Source organism: Arachis hypogaea, chromosome 5, assembly GCF_003086295.3.
Source record: "Arachis hypogaea cultivar Tifrunner chromosome 5, arahy.Tifrunner.gnm2.J5K5, whole genome shotgun sequence".
Lineage (NCBI taxonomy): Eukaryota > Viridiplantae > Streptophyta > Magnoliopsida > Fabales > Fabaceae > Arachis > Arachis hypogaea.
Genome location: NC_092040.1, coordinates 15,676,009 through 15,695,103, shown reverse-complemented (window position 1 = coordinate 15,695,103; position 19,095 = coordinate 15,676,009). Strand labels below are relative to the sequence as shown.

Below are 19,095 nucleotides of genomic sequence, written 5' to 3'. Positions count from 1 at the left end.
CTTTATTTTCTGCTTTATTTATTATTCGAAAACTCCATAACATTTACTATCCACCTAACTGAGATTTACAAGATGGTCATAGCTTGCTTCATGCCAACAATCTCCATAGGATCGACCCTTACTCACGTAAGGTATTACTTGGACGACCCAGTGCACTTGCTGGTTAGTTGTGCGGAGTTGTGACTAAGTGTGATTCACGTTTGAGAGCGCTACCAAGTTTTTGGCGCCATTGTTGATGATCACAATTTCGTGCACCATGCTCCATTCTGAAAGCATGTCAGAAGGACACCTTCTGGTCAATTGCTTGTATCTTTCCCAAGCTTCATAGAGGGATTCACCTTCCTTCTGTTTGAAGGTTTGAACTTCCACTCTAAGTTTTCTCATCTTTTGAGGTGGAAAGAATTTAGCTAAGAAGGCATTGACTAGCTTTTCCCAAGAGTTTAGGCTGTCTCTAGGATGTGAGTTCAACCATATACTAGCTCTGTCTCTTACAGCAAAAGGGAAAAGCATAAGTCTGTAGACCTCGGGATCAACTCCATTGGTCTTAACAGTGTCATAGATTTGCAAAAATTTTTCCAAGAACTGATGAGGATCTTCCAATGGAAGTCCATGAAACTTGCACTTCTGTTACATCAGAGAAACTAATTGAGACTTAAGCTCAAAGTTGTTTACTCCAATGGCAGGAATAGAGATTCTTCTCCCATAGAAGTCGGGAGTAGGTGCAGTAAAGTCACCAAGCACCTTTCTTACATTATTGTTGTTGGGTTCGGCCATGGCTATTTTGTCTGCTTCCTTTTTGAAATTTTCTGTCAGGTCCTCTTCAGAGTGTTGTGCTTTAGCTGCTCTTAGCTTCCTCTTCAAGGTCCTTTCAGGTTCAGAATCAGCTTCAACAAGAATGCATTTGTCCTTGTTCCTGCTCATATGAAAGAGAAGAGAACAAGAAAGTATGAAATCTTCTATGTCGCAGTATAGAGATTCATTGAGGTGTTAGAGGAAAATAGGAATAGAGGGATCAGGTAGATAGAGAAGATTTTGAACATATAAAGAAGGATAGAGTCTGAATTGCTAATTGAGGAGAAGTGTCAGTCCTTAAATAGAAAGAGGTGAGAGGGGGCGATTTTCGAAAACAAATTTTTAAATAAAACTAAAAAAATTTTAAAATAATTAAAAAGAATTTTGAAAAAAGTGGTTGATGGTTTTTCAAAAATTAAAAGCGAGAAAGTGGTTAGGTGGTTTTGAAAAAGGTTTTGAAATTAGCAATCAAAAAGATATGATTGAAAATTATTTTGAAAAAGATGTGATTGAGAAGACATGATTGAGAAGATATGATTGAAAAAGAAATTAAAAAGATTTGATTTTTGAAATTGATGACTTGACTAACAAGAAATTAAAAGATATGATTTCTAAATTTCAAATATTGAACCTTTCTTAACAAGAAAGTAACAAACTTGAAATTTTTGAATCACAACATTAATTGTTAGCAAGGATTTTCGAAAATATTAAAAGAAAAATGAAAAAGATATGATTGATAAGAGAGGGTATGAAAAAGATAAGATTTTGAAAAATTAGTTTTAAAACTTGAAAAATTGAAAAATATTTGAATTGAAAACAAAATTACCTCCTTGGTGTTATCCTGGCATTAAACGCCCAGAATGGTATCCATTTTGGCGTTTAACACCCACTTGGCTACCTCATTGGGCGTTAAACGCCCAGCCAGGTACCATGGCTGGCGTTTAAATGCCAAAAATTCTTCCTTATTGGGCATTTTGAACGCCCATCCAGGTACCCTGGCTGGCGTTTAAATGCCAGAAATTCTTCTTTATTGGGCATTTTGAACGCCCAGCTTTTTCTCTGTGATTCCTCTGCTATATGTTCTAAATCTTCAATTCTCTGTATTATTGACTTGAAAAGACATAATTTTGAATTTTTTTAAATTTTTAATGATGAGAGAGAAAAACAACAGAATGAAATTAAACATGATAAACTAAGATCAAAACAAGGAATGCATGCAAGAACACTTTGAATGTCAAGATGAACACCAAGAACATATTTTTGAAAATTTTTAAGAAAAGAAAGACATGCAAGACACCAAACTTAGAAATTTTCATACTAGAGACACTAACAATTTGAGAATGCACATGAGAAACAACAAAAGACACCGAACAAGAGAATTTAAAGATTAGACAAACAAAATCATCAAGAACAACTTGAAGATTAATGAAGAACACAATGCATATATTTTCGAAAAATACAAGAAAAATAGAAACATGCAATTGAAACCAAACTTGAATTTTGACACTAGACTTAAACAAGAAACACAAATTATTTTTTATTTTATAATTTTTTTTGTAATTTTTTGAAAAAATTTTTGAAAAACGAAAAAGAAGAAAAATTTTTGAAAGATTTTTGAAAACTTTTTTGAAAATAGAACAAGAAGAAAATTACCTAATTTGAGCAACAAGATGAGCCATCAGTTGTCCAAACTCGAACAATCCCCGGCAACGGCGCCAAAAACTTGGTACGCAAAATCGTGAGTTCACACTTTTCTCACAACTCCGCGTAGCTGACCAGCAAGTGCACTGGGTCGTCCAAGTAATACCTTACATGAGTAAGGGTCGATCCCACGGAGATTGTCGGCTTGAAGCAAGCTATGGTCAGATAATTAAAAGACAGATAAAACATAAAATAGGATAGAAATACTTATGTAATTCATTGGTAGGAATTTCAGATAAGCATATAGAGATGCTTTGTTCCTTTTGAATCCCTGCTTTCCTATTGCTTTCATCCAGTCATGCGTACTCCTTTCCATGGCAAGCTGTATGTTGGGGGATCACCATTGTCAATGGCTACCGTCCGTCCACTCAGTGAAAATGGTCCGGCTACGGGTTACGTAGGGCTAATCATCTGTCGGTTCTCACTTGTGTTAGAATAAGATCCGATGATCCTTTTGCACTTTGTCACTACGCCCAGCACTAGCGAGTTTGAAGTTCGTCATAGTCATCCCATCCTAGATCCTACTCGGAATACCACAGACAAGGTTTAGACTTTCCAGATCTCAAGAATACTGCCAATTGATTCTAGCTTATACCATGAAGACTCTGATCTCACGAAATGGAAGGCTATGTTGTCAAGAGAGGCAACCATGCGTCGTGGACCAGGAGAGCAAGAGATGTTTGTTCATTTATGAAAAATAATTGAGTCCGAAGGCTTAGAAAATGAGTCTTTTGGGACATTCAAGCTTGTTTTCAGGTAGAACGGAAGTGGTTATCAGGCACGTGTTCATAAGTGAGAATGGTGATGAGTGTCACTTGATCATCACATTCATTATGTTGAAGTGCGAATGAATATCTTAGAACAAGAATAAGCTTGAATTGATTAGAAAATAGTAGTAATTGCATTAATTTATGAGGAACTGCAGAGCTCCACACCTTAATCTATGAGGTGTAGAAACTCCTCCATTGAAAATACATAAGTGATGAAGGTCCAGGCATGGCCGAATGGCCAGCCCCCTAAATGTGATCAAGAGATCAACAGTGATACAAAGACAGTCTCAAAAATGATCTAAAGATCTCCTTATGAAAATACAATAGTAAAAGGTCCTATTTATAATTACTAGTAACCTAGGGTTTACATAGACAAGTAAATGATGCAGAAATCTACTTCCGGGGCCCACTTGGTGTGTGCTTGGGCTGAGCATTGAAGCTTTCACGTGCATAGGCTTTTCTTAGAGTTAAACGCCAGCTCTGGTGCCAGTTTGGGCGTTTAACTCTAACTTTTATGCCAGTTCTGGCGTTTAACGCCAGAAAAGGGTAGAAAGTTGGCGATAAAACGCCAGTTTGCATTATCAAAACTCGAGCAAAGTATGTACTATTATATATTTCTGGAAAGCCCAAGATGTCTAATTTCCAACGCAACTAAGAGCGCGCCAATTGGGCTTCTGTAGCTCTAGAAAATCCATTTTGAGTGCAGGGAAGTAAGAATCCAACAGCATCTGCAGTCCTTTTTCAACCTCTTAATCAGATTTTTGCTCATGTCCCCTCAATTTCGGCCAGAAAATACCTGAAATCATAGAAAAACACACAAACTCATAGTGAAGTCTAGAAATGTGATTTTTGCATAAAAAACTAATAATTATATACTAAAAACTAACTAAATCATACTAAAAACTACCTAAAAATAATACCAAAAAATGTATAAATTATCCGCTCATCAACCCTCCTATCCACCCCAAGCCCCAATAGATAATTCTCTCACTTCACTACTTCAAGGGAAAAGAGAGATGCAAAGGATGACAATAGAATTCGTGGCTGCCTTGACCGAGTTAGTAAGTCGATTCGTGCCCCAACGTTTGGACATTCAAGGAACTCCCATGGTCTCATGTGGATAATCTAATGAAGAAAAGAGCATGAAGGAGAGATTAGAAACTCCAGTGGAAAATGAGGAATGTGACTTTGTATTGGAACAATTGGAGGAAGTCGTTTTTGTTAAACAGGAGGAAATGGTTGAAGACTTAGGAGATGCCGAACCTCCATTGGAATCTAGAGTTGTAGAGTACTCCTCTAAGAAGCTTGAAATTGATGTTGAGAAGGATAGCACACAACCTCCAAGGCATGTTCCCTATGAAGAATTGGAAGGAATAGAGTAAGAAACAAATTCCCTTGGTGATCATGATCATGAATCAAGTCCTCCTAGTGATGAATTTGCATCCGCAAGTAAAATCCTTGAGTTTGAAGAACCTTCTCCTGATGGAATTGAAAGCAACATTGAGGTAGACTTTTTTCAACCACCAACTTATGACTTGAGTGATGGGGAAGAATTATAAGAACTCCAAAAGGAAGAGGTTGTAGCGAAGGAAGCGTGTCAAGAGGTGGAAGTTATCAAGGAAGGGCACAAGGGAGTGAAGCTTGCAATATCATTGGAAACACCTCTCCCCAAGCCATCACCATCCAATACAACTTTCAAGTGGGTAAAATTTTTATCCTTAAACTTTACTTTCCCACTTGAATATGGTTTTCTTGAGACAGATGGTCAACTTAGAGCTCTTTGTGGCTTTAAGAGCAAAAGGGAGATGGTTCGTGGTTGGAGTTGTCATGCAAGGTTCAATATGATTGCATGCTCAAAGTTGAAGTGCAAAGATTGGTGTAGAGCTAGATTTCTTAGGTCTAGGAAGTTGTTTGGGTGCTTGAAGGAGAATTCGGATTGTGAACCACCCCATTGGAATTGTGATGATCAACTTGAAGAAAGGGTGATGACAAACAAGGTTTGGGACCCTGGAATACACCTCAACCATCATCAATCTTGGGGTCTTGTCACTTGTTCAAATTTGCTTGGAAGCTTGATGCGCTTAGTTTGGGATCCCGGAGGCTATTGGATATGCAAACATTGGTGGGGATTCAAGAAAGAGTTCAAGCATAAGGCACTCTAGCAAGGACCCCACAAAAATGTCCAACTTTAGGACAATAACTAAAAGTGCCAGGTGAGAGACAACCCACCATGGTATAATCTTCCTTTTCTATCATCATTTTATTTCCTTGCTTGGCTATGTTTCATTAGATGTGTGTGATACTTTTCAATTATGCGCATTTGCCTCTATTTTAATTTCTATATATAAAAAAAAGGCTGTCACGCGTACCCGTGACCGACGCGTATGCATCAACAGCCAAATTTTGATGCTGCTGATCCCTAGTACAAACACTAGAGAGTTGTGCTGGAACCATGCGGGTGGTGTGCTAGGCGTACAACCTAACCCACGCGTACGCATCGCTGACGCGTACGTGTGACTTCATTTTTTGGCCACCCACGTGTGCGCATGACCGACGCGCACGCATCGTATCTAAATGCTGCCTCTGGTACAAAAATCAGAGAGTTATGACGCAACTGTGCCGGTTTTGTACGTCCAGCACGAAAAGTAGTCACGCATCACTTTCTATTTTGGGCCACCAACGCGTGCGCATGGACGACGCTTGCGCGTCGCATCTCTTCTCCCATTTCTTTCTTCTTTCTTCTTTCCTTCTTCTTCTTCATTCCTTTAACTTCTCATCTTTATTCTCTTTCAGTCTCTTTTGCTTATTGCATTTGCATACTCTCATCTATTGTATTTCAACTTTGCTTTTGTAGATTGTTCTTATTTTCTTAAGTTTACTATTTTACTATTGGTGTTGAATTTTCCTACACAACTGTTGATAATTCGTGATGCATTTTGGTGCTTCTTGACTTGTTTGGTATTTAGTTGACATGCCTTTTGCTTATATTGATTTCTCACTTATATGCTATAGCTACCATGTAGTTGAGAATCCCACTCTTATTTGGCATTAGCCCCACAATTATTCTAATTGCTTTATTTTTGGCTTAATCTTTTGTCTTTTCTCCCCTTTTAGGCTGGCCACCAAGAAGGGAAAGGAAAAGTCTCTAAATGGAGCGACAAACAAGTCCATCCGCACAATTCTTTGTAGAATCTCATCAGTTGTAGTAACCCTAATCCACCTTGCTCATCTTTGCATGCACCGAGGACGGTGCAATCTTTAAGTGTGGGGAGGTCGACCGACTTCCGTGGAAAACTACTTCCTTTTCCCAACACTAATTCTTAAATTTCTTTGTTAGTTAGTTGTTGCATTGCATGATAGATTTCATGTTAGTTAGAGTTTGTGCATAGTTTACCACTTCTTTCTTGTTAAGACTACTTGGTTGAAGTAATTATTTCTTTTCCAAGAAACTATTTTAGGGCATTTCACTAATTTGAATTAAAATTTTTCAACTTACTAGAAGAAATTTATTTTTGAACATAGTTTTAGAGCTAGAACACACAAACCTAGTGTGATTTTGAGCCTATTTGATTGATTGCATCTTATCAACCAATACATCTTGTTTTAGTGTGTGTTATTCTCACTAAGATTGTGATCTTTTTTTTTGCTTGATTCTATATTTCCATTATTTGATGTATGAATGCATTTATATGATTGAGACTTTTGTTTCACTAAAGCTCACATTCCCATATGGCCTTACCCTTTCATTATCATTTGCAAACCAATGTTGAGCCTATTTTATCCCATTTGTTCTTTATTTTAGCACATTACTAACTCTAAGTGGAAAACAATGAATGTCCTTAATTTTAATCTTTGGTTAGCTTAGACTAGTGAGAGTGTTCATGATTTAAGTGTGGGGAAATGGGGTTTGGGAACATTTGGTTTGGAAATTGGATATTTTATGATTTTGATGGTAATGAAAAAAAATGTTGAGGGCACATTCATGCATTCATTACTTTAATCGTGTGCATTAATCATCATCCACCATATGAAAAAAAAAAACAAAAAAAACAAAAAAAAGAAAAGCAATAAAAGGGGACAAAATGCCCCAAAGTAAATGGTGGTAGCAATGCATATGTATTGTACTCAAAATTTGGTATTCATGAATATGTGGCAAAAGATAGTCAATAGGTAGTTAGGATTTTGCATTTTGATTACATGGATTGTCCTAGGTTAGGTGGAAAGTTTAGGTTAATCAAGAAATCAGATTTTAGTTACTTAACCAAATACAATCCTACCTTGACCCTAACCCCATTACAACCCTTGAAAAGACCTCTTGATATGTGTATTCATGCATTAAATTTTTGTTGATTGGTAGAAGAAGAACAAGCCTTAGAAAGCAAGATTAATAGAGAATTAAGAGAATCGAACCTTAAACACTAGAGTGATTAGAGTGTATACACTTCCGGTAAGAGTTCGATGCTCGATTCTTTGTTTTCGGCCTTCACGATCTTTCTTCTTGCAAGTCTACTTGTACTTCATTTTGAGATTTGAATTAGTGGAATCCAGTTCATATTTGTTCTTCGAAAGTTGATTTACTTTTAACCAAGTAGGTAAAAGCATTTAGCATGTAGTTGCATTCATATAAATAAGTTGCATTGCATAAGTCTTACCACTTTTTCTTCACTCTTTCGGTTCTCTTGAGCTTAGCATGAGGACATGCTAATGTTTAAGTGTTGGGAGATTGATAAATCACTATTTTATGGTATATTTTGGATTGAATTGAGTGGATTTTGTCAACTATTCTCACACTTATTTATATAAATTGCATGTTTTTAAGTTTCCTTCTTAATTTTGTGCTATAATTGAAAAAATGCTTCTTAGGCCTTAAAATCACTAATCTTTAATCCTCTTTTGTTCCATTCGATGCCATGATATGTGCGTTAAATGATTTCAGGTTTTATAGGGCAAGAATGGCTTAAAGGGTAGAAAGGGAGCATGCAAAAGTGGACGGAACACAAGAAATTGAAGTTTGAGAAGCCGGAATTGAGGCGCGCACGTGGCTGAAGCGCACGCGTGATCACATCATCCTACAGCGACGCGTACGCATGGCTGACGCATACGCGTGACCAGGAATTCGTCCAAGCGACACTTACGCGTGGCTGACGTGTACGCGTGACAAGCGACACATTCCTCAGTAAAGGGAAAACGCTGGGGGAATTTCTGGGCTGCTTTTGACCCAGTTTTAGCCCCAAAAATAAAGACAAGAGGCTGGGGAGTGGAGCTGGATGGACACTCATGATTCATTCATTCATTCACACACTTTAGCTTTAGTTTGTAGATGTAGAATTCTAGAGAGAGAGGCTCTCTCCTCTCTCTATGATTTAGCGTTTCTTCTTTCAATTTCTCCTTATGTTTAGGTTTCAGTTTTATTTTAATTTAGTTTTCTCTTACTTTTATTTGTTCTAGCACTTTAGTTTACCAACTCCTCTTGTTAATTCCTCTATTTTGCAATTTTAGTTTATGAGTCCTTTTGTTACTCTCAATTTCCTTTAAATGCAATTTTATGTTTTCATGTCTCTTGATATTTGCCTTAGTTACTATTATTGATTTCTTGTTTATGTTAGTCATAGCCTTTACTATTTTTTTCATTTTGTGATGTTTACTTTTATTGCATGCTATGTATTTGATGAAATGTTTCTTTTAGCTATAGAGTAGATTTTTCTATTCTTGCCTTGGGTTGGTAACTTGGGTGACCCTGAGTTGCTAATGTCCAAGTTATTGATGATTGATATCCATTGACACTAGCTTTCACTAATTCGATTTGTGAGTGGCTAGGATTTATGGATTGGGATTGATGAAGCTCATTTGACTTTTTTTCAATTGTTAGAGGATGACTAAATGAGATTGATCCATACAACTATCATATTTTGGTTAGTGACAAGGATAGATATCCTTAACGGTTAACCCTTGTCAAGACCTTTTTACCATTTGAGTTTTCTTTACTCTCTCGCTATTTACATTTTTTGTTTCTTATTTCAAAACCCCAAAAAGAAGTACATCATAACCAATAATAAACACACTTCCTTGCAATTTCTTGAGAGACGACCCGAGATTTGAATACTTCGCTTTATTTTTACTGGGGTTTGTACTTGTGACAACCTAATTAAACGTTGATTGAGGTTTAATTATCGGTTTAGATCTATACTTCGACGAAATTATTTTTGTAAAATTCTATACCAACATTTTTTCTCCATCAATGGCTAGAAGTAGGAGAAGGCTCGAGGATACAAGTGTTGGAATTTTGCTTCAGAAATTACTCACGCATACTCACATCCTAGGGATTTTCTGAGTCTTTTTCGAGTCAATTTTCTATAAGCTTCCTTCCACTCGTTTTTACTTTCCATTTACATTTTCTGCAAAAAACCTTACTCTTCCCGCAAATTTATCTTTCAAGCAACATTTAACATTCTTGTCTGATTTACATCCGTGTACTATTAATTTCGAATTCAAAGTCTTTTGATTTAATCGAAGGCATTTATTGCTTTATTTAAATTCAATGAAAATCATTTCAAATTTAGTCAAGTTTATTTTCAAAGTCTTTATTTATATTTTGATATTCTTAAATCTTGTCTAATTTAAGGGTCTTTAATGCACTTTTAAAAAATTAGTACTCACAAAAAGGAGTAGGTTTCGCTCCCAGACCATTAGATATCGAACCACCGTCAATTTGCTAAAAATCGACAAAACACAACTCTATCAAGAATACAAGACACTTTAATTAGTTAATAAAAATTGATAAATCACTATAAATTAAGATCAAGTAATCACAAGTTAATGTCAGAATTACCAATTTTTGAATCGTATTCATAAATCTAGCTAGCTATACTTTTACATTAAAATATATTTCCTCATGATTTAATATAAATGTATGAATTTAAAAGATATATTAAAAGGATTTCTAATAACAACCACTTTGATCTTTTCCAGTAATGCATATGTAACTAATATAAAGATAGAGAATGACTTAAAAGGATTAAAATTGGGAATGGGGTATATCTATCAATAATATGATCATTCTATATTATATATAGTATCAATTAAAAAAAGAAAAAATAAATAACTAAAAAAGGATGGATGAATCTAGTTTGTTGATAAAAGGAATACGTGGACCCAGTAATATACATATTGGTGATGATAGGACATGATTAGGTTCTGAGGAATTATTGCTTTAATATTTAGGCAAGGACAAAGCAACTCTTACTACTTCACATGCCTTTATTAGTTGGAAGTTGGAAGAATTGCCAAATTGGGATTGGGTGGATCCATGTTCCATACACCCTTTTAATTTCTTTAATTTCTTATTTCTTCTTCTTCTTTCCCCCCTTCTTTTGATTTCCCACATTTAATTATTAATTAAAAATATGAAATATAACATATCAATAAAATAGGTTTCTTAAAGTGGGAAAAAAATAGCTAGTGAATCTTCTCCTGCACATGCTCTTATGCTTCTGATGTATTCAACTTACTCAAATTCCATGTGCCACCTTTTCTCTTTCAAGTGAGTGTTTCCAAATTTTTTAATAATTGTTCCCCTATCAAAATTTTCAAACGTTTTGATATTTGGAGATTTTATTTTTCTTCGAGATAGAGATATACACTGATGGTGATTCCTCAACCACTGGTCCAATTAAGTTACTTTTATGTTCTTAAAAAAAATATTGGCACTCTTTTCGTTTTTTATCACTAATGGTGTTTTTTAGTACTTTTTTTTTTTAAAAAAGAATTAGAATGTATAAACTCATGGAAGATGAAAGATTGCCTTTGAAGATTACAAGTTTCCACTTAAAAGAATAGATGGACCATGCATCATAACCGTTCATTACGGAGGACATTTCCCATATTGGCTACATCTTGAAAATGCCATTTATTTGACAGGTAAAGAAGCTAAAGGGCTAGTAGGGCTTTAGCAAAGGAAAAAGAATAGCTAGCCAAAAAAAGTAAATAAATAAGAAAAAGAACAAGAAGAAAGAAAGAAAGAAGAAGAAGAAGATTGGACGATTGCTGCATTGATTTCATCCTGTTTCCTAGTAATGTGTATTAGTTAAAAAAATATTGTAATAAACAGCAAATAGGTTAGCTTAGATTTGTAAAACAAAATGAGATAGGAATATAGAACTTATATATGAACATAAACATCTTAAATCTTGTAATTGATAATTTGTCTTATTAATAATATATGATGGTCTCTCTAGTTTCTCAATCTTGACGTCAATGCTGAAGGGAATAGTTAGCTAAGTCCCGTCTAAGATTTCGATTATAATGCTGAAAGGTTTTGGAGAGAGAGATAGAGATAGAAATAGAGAGTGAGAGGTTTGCAAATTTTAGTTTTACTTATTTGTGTTTATTTAAGTTGGTTTAAGAATAAAAAATTAGTGTATTAACCTGTGTGATGAGTCAAGGAGAGATTTCCAAGGCTCTACTGTATTTCTGTGCAACATCAGTTTCATTGCAAATATGGGTAGTAGGAACAAAGAAGAGAGGGTGTGAAAAATAATTGAAAATGTTAAGACCAAAATCGAAAATATATTAAGGTCATTGTTACAGTGAAGAACTCAAACTTTTTCTATAGGTGGAGAATTTACTTGTCCAAAACCTAACTTCGATGCGTATTCTCAGTGGAACACATGCAGCAGCTCTCTTGCTTGCTACCGGTGCGTCAGAATTTGCTCTCATGTTTGGCTAAAGCAATCAAGCGTAACTCTATTGTTTATTACCATCTAATTTAATTTTGGACTTTTTTTTTTTGGTTAGGATGGACCGATTGAATACAAAAACTCATTCAGCTGACAACAATATAATTGTGCCATGAGAAAATAAAATAATATTAACAGTCAAATTGTTGCCAATTGGGTGATTTCTTAGACGGTTAGACCTAATTAATTAGCTTATTTCAATCAAAAAAGACTCAGAGATAGAAGTTGATCCGAGTGGTAAACATTTGAATTTGTTTAAGTAGGTCTCAAATTCGAGACCTAATGTGTATAATTATTCCCACTATCACTAAGAGACTCACCTATCACTGTCAGGTGCACGGTTAGATCTGGATTAGTCTATGAAACTCTGAATATCATATGCACAACCAAATAATAATAATATAAAAATCGAATTTCTGCACTTAATGATAAAATTGACGTGGTATACTTTTGAGAGTATTTTTTAATTTATTTCTTTTAACTCACTAAATATAAATTACTACGGGAATTAATTATAATAACTAATTTATTTGATTATATGTTTAAATATCACATAATTTATTATAATTTATATCAAATAATTAATTATTAAAAGTGTTTTTCAATTTATTTCTTTTAACTCATTAAATACAATTCATTACAGTAAATTAATTATATCAACTAATTGATTTGATTAGATATTTAAATATCACATAATTTATTATAATTTATATCAATTAATTAATTATAATTTATTATATCAATTATTTTAATTTATTAATTTACAAGTGCATATTAAAATAGATAATTTGTTATTTATTCTAATTGAATATAATAAATATATATTAATTTAGTTAAGAAAATTATTGTCTCCTAAGAGAGTGTTTCTCTATTTATCTTTTTAATTCATTAAATTTAATCAACTATTTTTTTATTTAATTTTTTGAATTCAATAAATTAAATCAAATCACATCAATTATACTAATTATTTGTATTAACTAATTAATTTGATTAAGTTTTTAAAAATATTTTTATTTGATTTGTTTTATTTATTTATATATATTAATTATAACTAATTCATTGTTTAATTTTATTAGAATAAATATTAAATTATATTTCTAATATAAAAATATAAAATTTTATTCCTTCTATTTTTATTTTATCATTATAAAAGGTCATATATATTAGAAGAGGATCTCATTTTTTTATTAATTACTCTTTTATTTGGTAGTTTTTACAATAATTTTTTTCTTCTTATGAGACGTCGTAGCAAGAAGGCAACTATCGACTTATCGTGGATACAAGCCACCAAACCCTCCAACTCCCATTCAAAGCTATATATAATATCAATTAATATGTTAACCATGAAGTATTCATGGACCATGGTTGACAAATTCTCAAGTTGGAGTTTATGAAAAGTCTATCCCTGACAATTTTAACATGGACTATGAATATTAAAAATGTATTCGGATAGAAATTCAATGGCCAAATATTCAAAATGTTATGGATATAACATCAATCTACATAGGGTAAAAAATTCATTTTTGAAATGTTAATCCGAATTATATAAATCTATCGTTGTCACTACCTTTATTTTGTAATTATTTTTTGGTCTCCAGATTTGCTGCAGCTATAAAAGATTTGAATATTTAAGTCATGAATGTGGTTTGAGAGCATGATGAAGTCTATGAACTGAGAGGTTTGCATGACTTACACTAAAGAAAATGAGGATTTTTTAGGTGTTCGAAAGTCTAGATAGCGGCTTATAGAGATTGTGACGCTTGAATATGTTGTTTAATTGATAGAATAGATAGGTGAATTTTGAATTATGGTTTAGAAAAATTCTTGTGTAATTGTACTTTCATATTTATCTATGTATCATAGTAGTTAGACATTCATGTATTTGACTTTTTTCTTTTTTTTTTTTAATTTGGTTATTGATTTTGATCACCATTTAGAGATTGGTGTATTTTGCTATAAGATGGTGATATAGATAAAAAAATTTCATCATATTCTTAAAAATGTAGAGGTCCTCGCTTTAGAAGCCAAATAATTAAAATTCTGGACTGTTGTATAACGAAATAGATAATATTTATGTAATTGAATATTTCTAAAGGAACAATATATTAGGGAACATAGACTAAAAAAGTTAGAAGAATTAATATTATTAGTATAAAAATTGAAAAAAATTATTAAATTATACCATTTAAAAATAAGGCTATTTAAATTTATAGTTAAATTTTTTAAATTTATATTTATAATCCAAACTTGTCAATAGTTTATAATATGATGTAACAAGTTATAAAAAGTTATATTAGTCATTGATATAGATATATATATATATATATATATATATATATATATATATATATATATATATATATAATCTGACTCATTTAGTACTTAAATATTTTATTTTTTATTAATATTATTATAATAAAATACATGTAATTTTATGAAAATGATATAATTTGGACTTTGGTTATCTAAGAATTGACTAAGTGACCGATATAATTCCATGTTACGAACTGACGAATGCTAGCAATTGGAATGATAAAAAAAATAGCCAAATAGATATTCGTAAAGATTAATCGCGATTTGGGACTTAATAGAAATATGTCAAATTTTCATGGGTGGAATTGTAGGAACCTATCCACATAAAATGGACAGGGACGGGGATATAGTTATCCTTTCCATAAGACCTGTTATAACAACGCGAATATAAAATTACCGATTTTTCTAATATATATATTTTTTAATTTAGTAACCTTAATTCTTACCTCAAATTCAAACACTTTTTTTAGACACATCCTTAGTCTTGATTTTACATCTCTCTCTTTCTAACTCAGTTTCTTTGTCTCTTAAATTTGTCACTGATCACTACATCGCTCAGTTGTATTCCAAAAAATTATGTTATGTAATTTGTTGGAATATGTTTTTATATTTTTTTGAAATATTATTTATTAAAATAAATATATTATAAATTGTATTGAATTATATTGAATTAATTATTTTATAATTATTATATTATGACTTTTTATTTAAAAAAAATTCAAAAAATATCTATAGATGGTATCTGCATCCCTTAAGAGGATAATTAAAGACGGACTTGCGACGAAAATAGAGAGGGGATGGAGGGTATTTTCTTTTTAAATAGGAGCAAAAGGACGGGAATAAAATTCTGCCGCGTCCACACGGGCATCCATTACCATCTCTAACTAACAAAGAAAATTCAATTTGAGCTGATTTGAGATGGGACACATGGACTTCATCTGCGTTGAATCCCACGATAATGAAGCTAATTCGAATTTAGAATCCGACAAATGGACCTAGGTTGATCTTACTCACTTGAGTTAATGTTTTGAGTCATTGTTGCAAAACATACTATACTATTAAATATCATTACATTTAATATATATAAAAGTTAGATATGCTTAGAAAAAATTTTTAATCAAACTAAAAATATTAATTATATTTTTTCTTTTTTAGTCCAAATATTATTTACTAACGTAATAAAATAAATAATAATGATAATAATAATAACTCATATAATAATTAAAATGTCATTGTAATATATATATGATACTACATATATTAAAGATGATTATATATAAAAAATTATTTTTAATAAAGTTAATTTATGTGTAAATTAACTAATTTTTATAACATATATTTATTGTCTAATTTTTTCTCTAGTTATATTATTAATATACGAAATAAGCAACTCAAGCTAGGACAATAAATATAATATAAATATCCATTTATTTATTAGTATTAAAAAATATATAAATAATAGAAATATAATTTTTTTTGGTAGAAAAATAATAATAAAGGTTATTAATTAAGTTAATTACGAAATAAAAAAATTATGAGTAATTTTTTAAATAATAATAGAAGAATAAGATCACTATTTTCACATATTATAATGTTTATAAAAAAAATTGGACAATAAATCAATTCTCAATAAATTATACATTAATCCTATCAAAAAAATAAATAAATTATACATTAGATATTGTTATTTGTGTACGAATATATATGTTATCGATTATTAAGTTATAATTAATTTCTAACCCAATTTTCGTTAATTGAAATTTAAATAATTGAAATTATTAAATATTGAATATTTTGCACTTAACTAATTTTGTTTTTGTTATTAAAATTTAAAAAAGATGAGTTGTTAATCAATTTTAAAGTCAAATTTAAATTTGTGTAAAAAATTAGTTTTAATTTTATTTTATTGATCAAAATTAATTTTAAAATAAAAAATTATTTTATACATTATATTATAAGATAGTGTAGTCATTCATTTTTTTAATGGTAATTATTTATAAATAAACTGGTATAAAAATGGGAGAAAAATACATTTACGAATCTAGGAATAATGATTTATATATATATATATTAAATACCAAAGTTATTATGATTTTTTCACACAAATTAATACTCAACGATAGTGTTTTAGTAATATTACTAAGGAATATTAATTAATCTAATAGCTTTTGTAAAGAAATAAGTCTATATATAAGTTTGAAAATTTGAAAATCATGTCATAAAATGTGAAATATTAACCGATAACAACGTTGATCATATTGTTTTGACTTCATGAATAAATATGATACCAATAAATAATGTTGTCACTTTTAAATTTTAACAAAGACAAATCTCCACAAGTATTGCTATCAATTATAATTGTTACAAATAGTATTTTTCTTCCCATATTTTCCAACTCGGCAAGCCGAGAACTAATCCACCACAGACTAAAACTCCATTTATCAAGAGTCTATCGCTAGCCAATGAGTTGTTATATACATATGCGGGATTCAAAAATACTTCTGTAAATAGATGAGTGAAATAACTACTCAACCAACTCAAATTAATTAAAATAAATACTAATTATTTTTAATATTTTCAACATTAAAAATCGTTAACATTTGATTTTAATTATAACTTTATAAAATATTTATAGTAATAATTGTTATATATATTTTTTGTTTAATTTTTTAATAAAAACTCATATATTTTTGTTAATTATTCCGTGCACTACATGAGAACACTACCAAATAAAATGGTGTAAGAAATTAAAAGAAAATGTATTTAGCAATTTAGTAAAATAATAATTCATTTTATAATAGAATAAATTATATATTGAATAACAAAAATTGTTATTAGTTCCTCTTCCCACAAACTAATACTCAACGATGGTGTTCTAGTAATGTTGTTAAGGAATATTAACTAACTTAATAGCTTTTGTAATGGCATAAGTTTGAGTTTAAAAACTTGAAAATCATGTCATAAAATGTGAAATTTTAGCAGGTAACAATATTGATGATATTGTTTTGACTTCAAGAATGAATATGATGCTAACAAATAAAATTGTCGTAGGTAAATTCCAACAAAAATAAATCTCTATAAATATTGTTATCAATGAGAAATTATTCTACTTAAAAAAAATCTATTTTTTTTCTATGGTGTTTTTTTAACTGGACAGATCGAGAACTAATCCACTATGTATAGGGTTGGCAATGAGGCAAGTTTTTGCTTTACCCGGCCCTGCCTGCCGTCCTTAAACTTCTCAACTACTCGCTCCACCTATACCTGCAGGTAGTAAAATATTGTACCCAAACCCTTTCCTGTGGGTAGTAAAATGTTGTACCCTAACCCTTTCCTGCGAGTACCCTCCCCACTCTTACCCATCCTATAACAATTAAATAATACTTTAAGATTTACATATTGGTGGACGAAATTGTGATCACATCAATGTAGTATTCTTTGTTGTTGTATGGAATCTTTATTATGGCACTTATGTGTGGACACAACTCCGTTCAACTAACCAGCAAGTGTACTGGGTCGTCCAAGTAATAAACCTTACGTGAGTAAGGGTCGATCCCACAGAGATTGTTGGTATGAAGCAAGCTATGGTTACCTTGTAAATCTCAGTTACGCAGATAAAATTATGGAATTTAGAAAATCAAATAATAAAAAGGAATAATAAAAGGGATACTTATGCAGATTCATTGGTAGGAATTTCAGATAAGCATATGGAGATACTGTATGGCTCACGGACGCCTACTTTCCTACTGCTTCAACTCAATTCTTCTTACTCCTTTCCATGGCACGCTGTGTATAGGGGTTCACCATTCGACGATGGCTACTTTGAATCCTCTCGGGAAAATGGTCCTCTGCGGCTGTCACTCGCATGGCTAATCATCTGGAGGCATCACACTGGCCGAAGGCTACATCCCATCCTCGCAGTGAAAACTACGCTCACGCGCTCTGTCACAGCACGGCTAATCACTGGTTGGTTCCCGCTCCTACTGGAATAGAATCCCTTGATTCTTTTGCGTCTGTCACTAACGTCCAGCACTTGCGAGTCTGAAGCACGTCACAGTCATTCATTACCGGAATCCTACTCGGAATACCACAGACAAGGTCAGACTTTCCGGATTCCCAGGATCCTACTCGGAATACCACAGACAAGGTGAGACTTTCCGGATCCTCATAAATGCCGCCATCTATCTAGCTTATACCACGAAGATTCTGTTGGGGAATCTAAGAGATACACATTCAAGCTCTGTTGCATGTAGAACGGAAGTGGTTGTCAATCACGTGCGTTCATAAGTGAGAATGATAATGAGCGTCACATAATCATCACATTCATCATGTTCTTGGGTACGAATGAATATCTTGGAATAAGAATAAGAGAGATTTGAATAAAAGAAAATAGAATTGCATTAATACTTGAGGTACAGTAGAGCTCCACACCCTTAATCTATGGTGTGCAGAAACTCCACCGTTGAAAATGCATAAGCAAAAGGTTCAGGCATGGCCGAATGGCCAGCCCCCTGAATGTGATCAATAGTCTCCTAAGATGAAGAATAAAACAAAACTGAGACCAAAGATGTCTAATACAATAGTAACTTATCCTATTTATACTAGACTAGCTACTAGGGTTTACATAAGTGAGTAATTGATGCATAAATCCACTTCCGGGGCCCACTTGGTGTATGCTTGGGCTGAGCTTGATCAATCCACGAGCTGAGGCTTCTCTTGGAGTTGAACTCCGAGTTATGACGTGTTTTGGGCGTTCAACTCCGGATCATGACGTTTTTCTGGCG

General features: G+C 32.3%; 1 non-coding gene across 1 annotated transcript; it reads left to right on the top strand.

The window, feature by feature from the left end:
* The first annotated feature begins 270 nt into the window (after window positions 1–270).
* On the top strand, window positions 271–378 carry LOC112804798 (small nucleolar RNA R71). The gene has a single exon (XR_003203415.1). It is a non-coding gene; the product is annotated as a small nucleolar RNA R71 (small nucleolar RNA).
* The last annotated feature ends 18,717 nt before the right edge of the window (window positions 379–19,095 follow it).